Here is a 12,515-nt window from a genome sequence, read left to right on the forward strand (position 1 = left end):
CTCGAAATCGTTCCACTTTCTTCCCACCTCTTGACTACTAAAGATAGAAACTGGTTTTACATCTTTTATTTTAAAAAGAAAAAGCAAGCCTTTCTAGACCTCAATGTTCTGATGGAGAACCTATGATAAGTGATGTGATCCTCTTTGCAGATGTCATAGCACTGAGTTTGATTTGGCAACAAGGATTGTAAGCAGTATTCTTTGGAGAGAAGAAAATAAGGTTTTGAATTCTAATTCTACAACTTATTGGCTGTGACAAGGAACGTGAAATCTGTAAGTGCCTATGTACTCACCTATAAGACAGAAAGGTGATTCTACCTATTGATAGAGAAGTTAACTCCAAAAAATATATTGAATTTCTTCTAAATCATACAGCTATACAGTGCAGGTAGAAATGCATATAATTACACAGCTGTATTAGTCAAGGTTCTTCAGAGAAAGAGAATAAATGGAGAGAGAGAAGGAGGGAGGGAGATTCATTTTATTGAATTGTTTCACACAATTATGGAGGCAGGCAAATTCAAAATCTGTAGTGGGATCTAGAGAAAAGCAGATGCTGAAAATATGAAGGGTCTCTGTTGCAATGGGAGGTCAGGCTTTCTATTAAGGCCCTCAACTGATTAGATGAGATCCACCTACATATGGAGGCCAAACTGCTTTACTCAAATTCCACTGATTTTAATGTAAACCTCTTCCAAGAACACTCTCATAGAAACATTTAGGAGAATGTTTGACCAAATATCTGGGCTCCATGGCCCAGCCAAGTGACACATAAAATTACCCTTCACAGCCACTTATGCACACTTACCATTCCTACTACTCTTAGGCATGCATGTAAGTGAAATGAAACCCAGTGTTTACAAAGAAATATCTATGTAAATGTTTATAGTGATTTTATTTATTAATTATCCCTAATCAGAAACAACTCAGATATCCTTCAAATGATAATGTATCCATCAAATAGAATGCTACTCATCAATTAAAAAAAAAAAACTATTACAAGCAGTGACATGGGTGAATCTCAAATTCCTTGTGCTAAATGAAAAATGTCAGATAAAAAAGCTACATAGTATAAACTCCATTTGTATGACATTCTGACAAACAAGCAAAATACAAGGAAAAAAAGGCCCAGATCCGGGCGCCTGAGTAACTCAGTCAGTTAGGCCTCTGACTTTTGATTTTGGCTCAGATCATGATCCCAGGGTTGTGGGTGCAAGTGTCACATTGGGCTCCCTGCTGAGCATGGAACCTGCTTAAAATTCTCTCCTTTCCCTCTGCCTGTTTCCTCTGCTCATGCTCTCTCTAAAACAAACAACAAACAAACACACTAAGATCGGTGGTTAACAGTGGCTGTGAAGGAGGTGTTGATCTCAAAGGGAAGCAAGTGGACCTGCTGAGGGAATGTTGAAACTGTTTCATTTCTTGATGTTTCACAACTGCATACATCTGACAAAACCCAAATAGTTTAAATTTACTATACTAAAATTATATTGCAATAAAAGTTTTTGAGGCAATTCCGCAAAGATGAAGTCATTACAGATTGAACGTATGAAAATATATATGTAATGTAACTAGATAAAACCCAGTAATACCAGGACCCTAAGATGAAAACTGTCAGTTCTCTTGCTTTTGAATCCCTTTTACCTAGAAGACACAGTACTACCATGTACAAATACTCAACCAACTGAAGAGGAATTATGTGTGTGCTTTTACTATTTTTAATTGTTAATGTTCTTATCGCTTCTAATTTGAAAGATAACTCCCATATATACCTTTTTCCTTTTAATTTCTCCCAAAGAAACATGAATTGTCTTTGCCAGTCTTTCAGAAAGTTTCAACATAAAATAATATGCTTTTATATGAAAGAAATACTGCATGCCCACTGTTTATGAGTGCTACATAGTCTCATTAAGTCATTTACTGCTAACAACAAATGTGGGGACACTTAGATTCTTTATCTGGAAATAGGGATAGTGATGCTTGAAATGTTTATCTTACTCAAGATCTCTTAGCTACTAATTTAATGACCCAGGATGTTTACCTAAATGTTACTACAGATTCCAAAAGACTTTCCTTTGAAGTTTCCCAAGAAAAATGTTCTAAGCTGGAGCCACAGATACTTAGATTCTGAAATTTCTCAATTGGCTGCAAAGGTTGAAAGAAGCTCCCGGAAAATTTTCTCAAGGTAAGATAAAAACATTGCATCCAAATTTAGAATTAAGATAGAGGTAATTGAACACTGGAGGCCATTCTTAGCAGAATATGTTTTCTGACACTTGGTATCAGAATCTTCAAGGTGTTTCCAACAAAGGATACTGGGGAAAGTGGCCAGAATGTCAGCCACAGAGCATTGCTTACATTATTTCCAAGGCCGTCTATACTAATCTAGGGTCTCATCAATTAACTTTATCAACTATGGAGAATGGAACAGATAATTTCTTTACATAATCACACACCAAGGGCCAGAAGAAATAACAATTATCATTGGTTTGAAAACAAGTAAATTCTGTTCATTGTAATTCTGTTTGGGTAATGTTGTGACTTATCTTTTTAACAAGCTATGCAATACCTTAGAAGAGAGTTAGAAATTCTGCATTCAAAATTAGTATAGTAAATGACCACCAAAATAGAGTCTCCCAAACAAGAGGGAACTTGTTTATGGCAGATAACTGTGGTCCATCCTCTGGATTAGATATCCACTTTCGATAATGACAGTAGGCAAATAAACAGAACTTTATGTGCTTCTACTCACAGCCAGGCAATAAGTATTAACCTTGGTTGGTCATGTCACCAGAAGGTTGAGGAGCAAATTGCTGAAAAAGACTAGAAATCATAGTGAATCTACTAGCCTTCCAGTCATGCCATGTAGCTTTTTCAAGATATTCTATAGAATACCATTAGTGGAACAACAGGGAGATGGAAGTCAACAGCTAAGCAAAAGGGGTCATTCATGAGAAGAGAGAGGAAGACAAGTGAAAATTACAGTTTTGACATTAGTAAGTGGGAATAAATAGAGATGTTCTCAGAGTGGTGTTTGTAAGCAGGGAACAGGTAATTGCATATAATAAACACCCTAGAATTGTCATTCTTGGGCTGGATGTTCCTTCTTTATTTCATTGTCTCCTTTAGATACTTGGTGAAACCTGTTTTATTTTCTCTTGTCTTTGCAAGCCTCACACTTAATAAAGAGTCACTCCTGGAAACTGGAGTCTCTCTTCCCTTGGCGGGAAGAAACAAAACTCTTTTAGAATATATATTTTATTCCTTACATCTCTGAAGTATAAATTCCCAGGCTACTGATTGAAGTACACACTTTTGGGTCATTTTATCATCTTCTGTGATGGTTGCTTAATGTTCTGTGTGGGTTGCCTAGTGTTCAGTGGAAAAAACAGGAAAGAGAGCCAAGATTTACTAAAATCCATCATGTTTCATACACTGCAATAGATGCTTTTCATAATATCATTTATTATCTTATCAATCATAACTAACAGGCAATTTCAAATCTTAGAGTTTGGAATTATTATAGGTAATAGAACATAAAGAAAAAATATTTATATTCTTTTTTATCCAACTTTGATGTGTCCTACTTCTTGTTAATTAAGAAATCAACAGGATCACTGAGGACAAAGGCTTTCCAAATCTTTGTCTACCTTCCTCAATGTTGACTTAATTTGGGGCTGGCTGCCTTCATGGCTGCAAGAAGGATGCTGCAATATTAAATGTAACATCCAGACATGACAAATCCAAGTGGAAGAAAAACAGAATTATTATGTATAAAACCCTTTCACAGGATCCTCTGGTGTCTTTCTGAATTGTGGAGAATTATATCATAGGCATGTTACTAAATCAATCACTAGTAGATGGAATAAGAACATTGTAATTGACTTTGACTAATAAAGGTTAACCTCAGAGAAGGGCAGGACTGCTTGGGGAAAGGAAGGCATCAAGACAAAACTGAGATTTTATAGAAAGTGAGAAAGCAGCAATCAGTGTATTCTAGAATCGGTGATTCTTTTGACTCAGACAACACAGAGCATCTAATGATTTGTATGGAATATGGAAACTTACGAAGCAGAGAAAGACATATTTAATTTAGTCTGTTTAACCATTATATTGTCCCCAGTATTTTTTCTCTATTCTACATAGTGGTTTCAAGCAAGGGCTTGAGAGGGGTAGGACATGTGATTATAAAATTATAAGTTATCACCTTGGCCTATTAAACATTTGAAAAATCTCTATGTGAGAATGTCATTCCTCTCAGGCCATGTGTGCTGACTTCAATGCTTTGTGGTTTGCTGGAAACAAACATAACAAACCCAAAGCCTGGTCACTAAAAATGAAAACTTTATTGAATTCAACAAAATGGATACAGAGCAGCAAAAATACAATATGTGGTTAACCACAAACCTAGCAGTCCCTTCTGCTTAGCTCTACTGACATCAGAAACTCTTTTCTCCATCACTGCTATTCTTTTGGCTCTGGTCAAGTAGCTGATCATCTGAATATGGAGATTCACTGAGGCTAGCACACTTTTGATGAGTTCGCATAGAAATCAAGCTTCTCAAACCTGTTACGTTTATAATTTTGTTCCCTTCTTGTAGGAGAATGAAGTGTTTAGTTTTGTTATATACATCCTGAACAATCAAAGTGTGTCATTCAGGACTAACTCAGTCTAAACATGACTCCTGATCTCTTAGCCAGAAGACAGGGAGGTGGTAAAGTCAATTCTTAGCTGAACTTCTGGCACTGTGAGAAGGCAAACACAATTAGGTCAGGTTTACCTTGTTTGAATTGTGAATTTCAAAATCATGAAACTCTTTCCATTGTTGTAGTTGAATAATCGACTAAGAATTGGAGAGACCTTTCCAGTTTGAATTACAGTTATAAAATAGTAAAGCATTTGGCATGGCCTATGGATGTTTGATATCTGGGTACAGAGTTAAGAAATGATTATGTTCACTTCAGAACTTCAACATAGTAAGTAGAAAATACCAAATAGACTTGAGTTTAAATCCTAATGATTTTATTGATTAATGGTTCTGTGACTTGAGAATTACCTAAATTTCAGGACTGTTGTGCAAATTATATATAATGCAAGTGTGGCTTTAATATAATGGTAAGGACATAGGGGATCCAAAATTTCAAAGAATTTGTGCATAAAAAGAGCACGTATAATTTAGTGGACTAATCTTGAACTGGTTGTCTTCCCAGGTGTCTATCTTGTCCTCTCTTATTCTACTAATAAGATTTACATTGCAGGAAGACTTACTCCTATAGGCTACATTTCTCAACTCCTCTATCAGCTCATCTCTACTTGATTTCAGTCTTTTTAAAGCTCTATAAGGAGACATGAAAACAAAAGCAAGTGGATACCAAATACATAAAGTATCCTTCATTGGGCCTTTGAACAATAAAAGGGCATTCATGGAGAATTAGTGAAATTCAAATAGTTTGAAGACTAGTTAACAGTAATGTACCATAGTTATATTTATTAAACATTAGGGGGAACTTGGTAAAGGTTATGTGGGAACCTCCTTTATACTCTTTCAAATTTTTCTGTAAATCTAAAATTATTCACATATAAAACGTTTACTTAAAAATGTAGTAAATAAAAGGCATGATGCTTATCTTACAGCCTACCCCACGCTGCCCCCTTATCAAGAAGCTTCTCCAGCAGCAGTTGGTATTTCCTCCATGGCTACAGTGCCCACTGAATGATATATTTTCTGTTTTCCTCTGGAATATGTTAATACTGTCTCTAATTTCTTTTTTTTTTTCTTTTAAACTTGGGATGAATTTCAGGACCACAGTCTTGGTGACTTGGACACTACTACTTCTGAGTTGGTGGGGTTTGTAAAGATGGACTCATGGTAACCATAAACTTTAGGGATAACAATAAACCAAATAATAAATAGTCATATTAGCCTTCTTGAAAGCTAATTTTGAAGTAACCTGCACATCCCTTTCCTATTAGTTTATATATTCAATTTAAAATACAATAAGATGGTTAAATCTATGTATTTATTTTGAGAGAGAGAGAAAGAAAGAGACAGAGAGAGTGAGTGAGAGACCAGGGATGGTCAGAGAGAGAGGAAGAGAGAGAATCCCAAGCAGGTTCTGCATTGTCAGTGAGGAGCCCAATGTGGGGCTCAAACTCATAAACCAGGAGATCATGATCTGAGCCAAAACCAAGAGCTGGCCACTTAACCAACTGAGCCACTCAGGAGCCCCAATAAGATGGTTTCTTGATGAGCATAGGCTAAGAACCACAGGAGTTAGTAATAGGATTTTATTATTCAAGGATATCTGGATAAGGACATTTAATTATCTGACATGAAGACAAAATACTTCTAAGCCTTTTATGTAGACAGAGCAAACAACATCAAACAAAGTAAAGAGGGCAATCGACAAGTGGTGCCCACTTATTCATATATGACTCTCTTCTCCATATTTTTAGTAACCCCAGAACATGATCAACTTCTGTCTTATTGAAATATTTCATATATTCTAATTCATCCACTCATTTCATACCCAAATTTTGCATTCTGTCTTTTTGCATTATTTGTGCTGACAATTATGCATAGCTCAATCTATTTCCAACTTCTTACTGGGCATCATACTTATTTGATGATGAATTAATAATATTTTATGTGTTCTATTGTTATTGTCATCGTCTGTTTATATTGTGTTTCTCCAAATAAAAATGCCATAAATCTACTCAAAGAACTGAGGTGGAGAGTTGAAATTGCTAGGTTCTCAGAGCTCTGGGATCAACATTAACCAGACAAGTTCTAATTAATCTTGTCATGGCCTCTTCCTCTCCTCTGGAGCCTACAAACAATTTCCAATGGCTGTCACACTAGCAACGGTGGGGGGGTGGGGAGTACAATGATTCAACGATGAGCACAGCTCTCTGCTGTCCATGTCCTTACCCTAGCTAATGAGCATCCAGCTGTGGAAAGAACTTAGGCTCAGAAATCAGAATGTCCTAGTTTTTAAGGCATTAGAAGTGGGACCTAGAACAAGTTACTTTGACCTGCAGTTTTTTCACCTGTGAAATGGGATGAGATTTTATAGCTCTTAGTAAGTGAAATAGAGAATAATTTAAAACAAACATTACTCAGTGCTTGACATATGGTAGATTTTCACTGTTCATTAATTTCCTGCCATATGTAAAATAATCCAGTGTGTTCTCAACCCCTTGTCCCAGGATCCAATAAGAGTATAGCAAATAAACATTTAAAAATACAAAAATAATCCTCAGATAGTATTATAGCTGGTTTCTCTAAACATCCTATAATTGCACATCTTGACTACTTGCAGCCGTATCTCTTAGGTTTCAAGGACCCTGATTCCTATGGAGATGTTTGGGTTCAAACTTAAAAACAACTTATATCTGACAAATGCTTTGGCTTGAAATTTTTTTTAACATTTATTCATTTTTAAGAGACAGAGATAGAGCACAAGTAGGGGAGGAAAAAGAAGGGAAACACAGAATATGAAGCAGGCTCCAGGCTCCATGCTGTCAGCATAGAGCTCAATGTAGGGCTTGAACCTATGAACAATGAGATCATGACCTGAGCCAAAGTCAGACCTCAACCAACTGAGCCACTCAGTTGCCCCTTGCTTTGGCTTCTTTATTGGTAGGAAAGGAAGTAGGCATGAATCAATATTACAATAGAAAGAGAGGTATATTTTCTGACAGATGTAGGTTTAAATCTTGCCTCTGCCAGTTATTATCTGAGCAGCTCTTAGGTAAGTTTGTTCATTTATAAAATGACAATAACAATAAGTGATACTTCACAGGGTATTTATGAGAATGAAGAAAACATGGGAATAAATGGATGAAAGCTTTGATATAGTAAGATATATACAAATCTGTTAATAGTAGACTGAATTGATGGTATTTATTTTGTTGTTATTACTGAAGCTATTTTTTTTGGTTTTTCATTGGTGGGGGGCGGAGGCGAGGAACTTAGAGTCATGTGGGTAGATGGTGAGATATCCCAGAGACTCTGCATCTGATACTGCTCTGCTGCATCAAAGTCCATGATTTACCACACTTTTCTCCTAAAATGGCAGGTCTTCTCTCCATAACATTCCCTTCTCAGCCATCCACACTGTCACTTTTCTTAGTAGATCATTGGTTCATAATTTGAAGACTAAGAATTGAATCTGCTATGCCTTTGCTAACTATTCTTTATTTTTATTTTTAAATTGTGACTCTACTTCCCTAAACTCCTGATTCCCATTAGTTTCCTATACCTTTAGTTCTACTTCCTCCACATTTAATTCTAAGCCTGGCTTGCAATAACTGTATTGCAAATGTGGGAAGCTAATCTGGACAACTTTGACATCCTAATTGGTCTAATAACCTACTCTCCTATTCCTGCATGAAGAAATGAAGTTATGGTTTCAACCTGACTGCCTTTAATACCATTTCTTTCAGGAATTGTCTCTCTCTATCTCTCTCTTTATATTTCCAATTAAGCTATATATTATTATATAGGTCACAGGTCAGTCACAGTCTCTGTTTTAAAGAAAATTTCTATCATATAACTGGTTTGATGACACTAGAGGTTTGGAAAGTAAATTACATAGAGTTTCAGGTGCCAAGGTGCAGGCTACATCATCACTTATTCATTAATTCACTTATATCTTTAACAAATACGCTTGAATATTTCCAATATGATAATCCATATGAATTCAGAAGAGAAAGAAGAGAACTTGGAATGCAGGAAAGCTGGATTCTTATCTTGCTTTGACCCTTAGAAATAGACTCAATCCCTTGTGCATCAGTTGTTTCAATTAAACAAGAGGAATTAGACAGATCTTGTATTTAACATGTTTCACAGCATCTGGTGTACTATTCATGCTTAATAAATGCTTCTTTTTGGTTGTTGTCATTTTATTGGTAAAGTGAAATAGATGGGCCATATTTAGAATAACTGAAAAGCTCTCCATGTTACCATTATTAAAATTAAAACACTGTTCATTTTATACCCTATAATTATTTTAATTAATACTTGTCCCCTCTAAGTATTAATAAGGGATCATGGCTTCAATTACCTTGACTACAGATGTATCAAGAGAGATCTTTCCCCTCCCAGATAGCAGGTGTATGTATATCTATATGTAATGGGGTGTTGGTGAGGTTGGTAAACATTATTTCTGAGTGAAACTCTAGACACTTAGAAAGGAAACTGGAGTTGAAATTTGGCAGATGAGATACTTCTGAGACCTCTGTGTTCACAGAGGAAGGGGCAGAGTGATATAACAAGAAGGAAACCCAGGCATATATTTTTCTCATCATCACAGAGACTTAGAATCATAGTAATAGTATATAGATCCATGAAATAATTGTCTTGACTTTCAAAAGACTACTGGTTAAAACAAAAAACAAAAAAACATGGACAAGCAGAACTATTGACTTCTGAGGTCTCACTAGTCTGCCTATAGACAAAAAGGTTTTAAATGCCCAATCTAAGATGAAACAATCAGTGTAATAATCTGACAATTTGAAGAGATGCTAGGTATTTAGATACCTATATTCAAAGACCATACTGTACGTACATACTAGTTTTTAGTGTATGGAAGAGGAGATTTATCTGTGGATGCTCCCATAGACCGCATGTTTGTGTTAAATACTTATCCCCAGTATGATACTATTTGGAGATGGGGCCTTTGGTAGAAGGAATAAATTATCTGATACAAACTTAATTCTAAACAAAGAAATGATACACAGGAGAGACTATTGTATTATCTAACCCACTGTTTATAGGACTCAGATAAAGAGAGGTCAGCAGGATTTCAGGCACAAAGACAAAAACAACTCTACACCCTTCAATAAGTATAGATAATTCAATTATCTATTATTAGATAAATACATAGATGCTTGTTCACATTAGTAATAAAAGGACTAGAAAGCCCAATAGAAAAAAAAAAAAAACAGAAAAAAGAAAGAAAGCCCAAGAGAGAATACTGAGGGACCCCAGAGATTAGCAACAGAGGGAAGACCTTACCACTTTTTTAAAAAAAAAATTTTAATGTTTATTTATTTTTGAGAAAGTGTGAATGGGGGAGGAGGAGGGTAGAGAGAGCTGGGAAGAGACTCCCAGCTGACACCAGTGAGCCCCACAGGGGGCTTGAACTCATAAACTCTGAGATCATGACCAACGTCAGAGGCTGAGCCACCCAGGCGCCTCCAGACACTACCATTTTAAAAGCTGAATGTTCAATGCTGGAGGGGAGCGGTATAAAAACGGGGAGTATATAAGCCAGGGCCCATAATGCAGAGTCATCCAAAAGGAGCAAAAGCCATGGCAGGTTTTTTGTTTTTTTTTTTTTTCTTAGTGTGATGGGCAATCATGGAAGGAGGGGCCATTTGGTAGAAGCCAGAGCCAGAAAAGCAATGCAGCCTCCATCAGAGATAACATAGGAAACAAAAGGAAAGGTAAGAAATAATTTTTCTCTCCTTTCCAAAGTTCTACCTAGGTGTCTTATTGAATGAAGAACACTAAAAGCCAGAGAAAAGGGGATTCTGGAAAATACAGTTACTCCAAAAAGAGAATAGAATAAGAGAAGGGCAGGTAATAGATTGGAGACTGTGTGGATGGTTCAGTGGCATACTCTTTAATCCATTTTATCGAAGGGATGCATAGTCATTAGTATAACAATTCCACTTGAGTCTACATTATCCTGTCAAAACTTCAATGGCTTTCCTTTTACAAAGTTATTAAATGTTTTACACAGCCTGATCTCCCACTTGTCTCCATTCTGGAAATTGTACTCCAGAATTACTCACACACTTGCTTTTGTAATATTTTGCAACCATTATATATGCTGTTTATATCCTCAACTGGACAGGATTCTCAAGACAAAAGGCTATTTAACTTGAAGTCTCATATCAAATAACTCATCCTCTATGTTCAGTCTATAAGTCAACATAGCCATCACATAAAGACACAGGGCACTTGTAAAAAAATCCCATCTTGTGGGTTGTCATACTGTATGACCCATTTGTCCTACAATGAGACTGAACATGCTCATAGGCAGCGACTGCCAGTTTAAACTCTGTATCTCCAGCACCTAATAGTATATGTGACACGTTAGAAACTCAATACATATATATGGAAAGAATGACTAAATAATTAAGCCAAAAATGAATAAAATGAAAGTCGGCATAACATACTCTTCAAAATCTCATAACTTTTTTTCTCCAACTCCATGTTACATGTTATAATTTATAATATGATAGGTGAACTCTTCATTATTAATATTACAAGAAGACAAAAAAATTGGAGTGTGTTTAAAAGCATACTAACCTGCTATATATTCATCTGACAACTATTGGCCTTTTGACTACAACAGGTCACCAAATAGTAACTGAACAGAGTGGCCATCACGGAAGTTGGTCTTGCATTATATTTCCATGAAAACCAATACTCCATGGAAAACCGGGTAGCACATATTCATGCTTATGTCCCTACTTATTCATGCCAACATACCATGTAGAATCCTAATTTATGACTAAATATTTCCAAAAAATATTATGCTTAAGCAAACATTAGGAAAAACTGAGATGACATTTAAATCAATCACCTCATTAGCAACCAGTTTTTATAATAGCATGATATTTATAGGAAAAGTACTTACAAGCTGTTATATTCAACATCAAATTTAATTGTCTTGAGGTCTTTTCCATCTGATAAAACTTCCTTTTAGGTGACCAGTCAATGTTTTACCCTGGAAAATATCAAAGAAAATAATATTCATTATTGGTTTGTGTATATGTATCTTTTTTTTCTTCCCTATCTCCTTTCTCTTTTTGTCAGGCTAACCTTTATAGAAAAAAAAGAAAGAAAAATCCTGGTAATATTAAGAGCATTCTTTATAAGAATATATAACCCAAGATACATTTTGAAAAGTTTGCAATTAAAATTCAGAAACTTCATTACTTCATTTTTCTCCTTGGTTTTCTAATAAAACTGCAAATGGAAATTCAAATCTAGTAATGTAACATGCCTATTAAACCATATTTTACTCCCTTTATCTATGTTATTTGGAAATAGGTGGTTTTAGTCCTATCATGCTGCTAAATAAGAATATCACAGACTTGGTGGCTTGGAACATAAATTTATTTCTCACAGTTCTGGAGGATGGAAGGCCATAATCAAGACAAAAGCAGATTCAGTGTCTGTGAGGACTTCCTCATAGAGGGCCGTTCTCTTTCTGTGTCCTCACATGGCAAAAGGCGTAAGGGAGCTTTCCTGGAAGTCTTTTATAAAGGCATTAATCCCATTAATGAGGGGTGTGCCCTCATGACCTAAACACCTCCCAATAACATCACCTTGGCAGTTAACATTTCAATATATACACTTGTGGGAGGGGAGCATATTCCATCTATAGGAGAGACACTTAGGGGTGCCAGGGTGGCTCAGTTGGTTAAGTGTCTGACTTTGGTTCAGTTCATGATATCATGGTTTGCGAGTTTGAGCCCCATATTGGGCTCTGTA

The 12,515-nt window shown here is 35.9% G+C and overlaps 1 long non-coding RNA gene across 1 annotated transcript in view; it reads right to left on the reverse strand.

The window, feature by feature from the left end:
- The window catches only part of LOC144234531 (uncharacterized), a 105,798-nt gene extending 94,061 nt beyond the window's left edge, over nt 1–11,737 (reverse strand). Inside the window, exon 1 of the long non-coding RNA XR_013336006.1 lies at nt 11,656–11,737. This is a non-coding gene — a long non-coding RNA (uncharacterized LOC144234531). The remainder of the gene's footprint in view (nt 1–11,655) is intronic.
- Between the last annotated feature and the right edge of the window lie 778 nt (nt 11,738–12,515).

The sequence above is a fragment of the Crocuta crocuta genome, unplaced genomic scaffold (assembly GCF_008692635.1).
Source record: "Crocuta crocuta isolate KB4526 unplaced genomic scaffold, BGI_CrCroc_1.0 scaffold688, whole genome shotgun sequence".
In the NCBI taxonomy this organism is placed as follows: domain Eukaryota; kingdom Metazoa; phylum Chordata; class Mammalia; order Carnivora; family Hyaenidae; genus Crocuta; species Crocuta crocuta.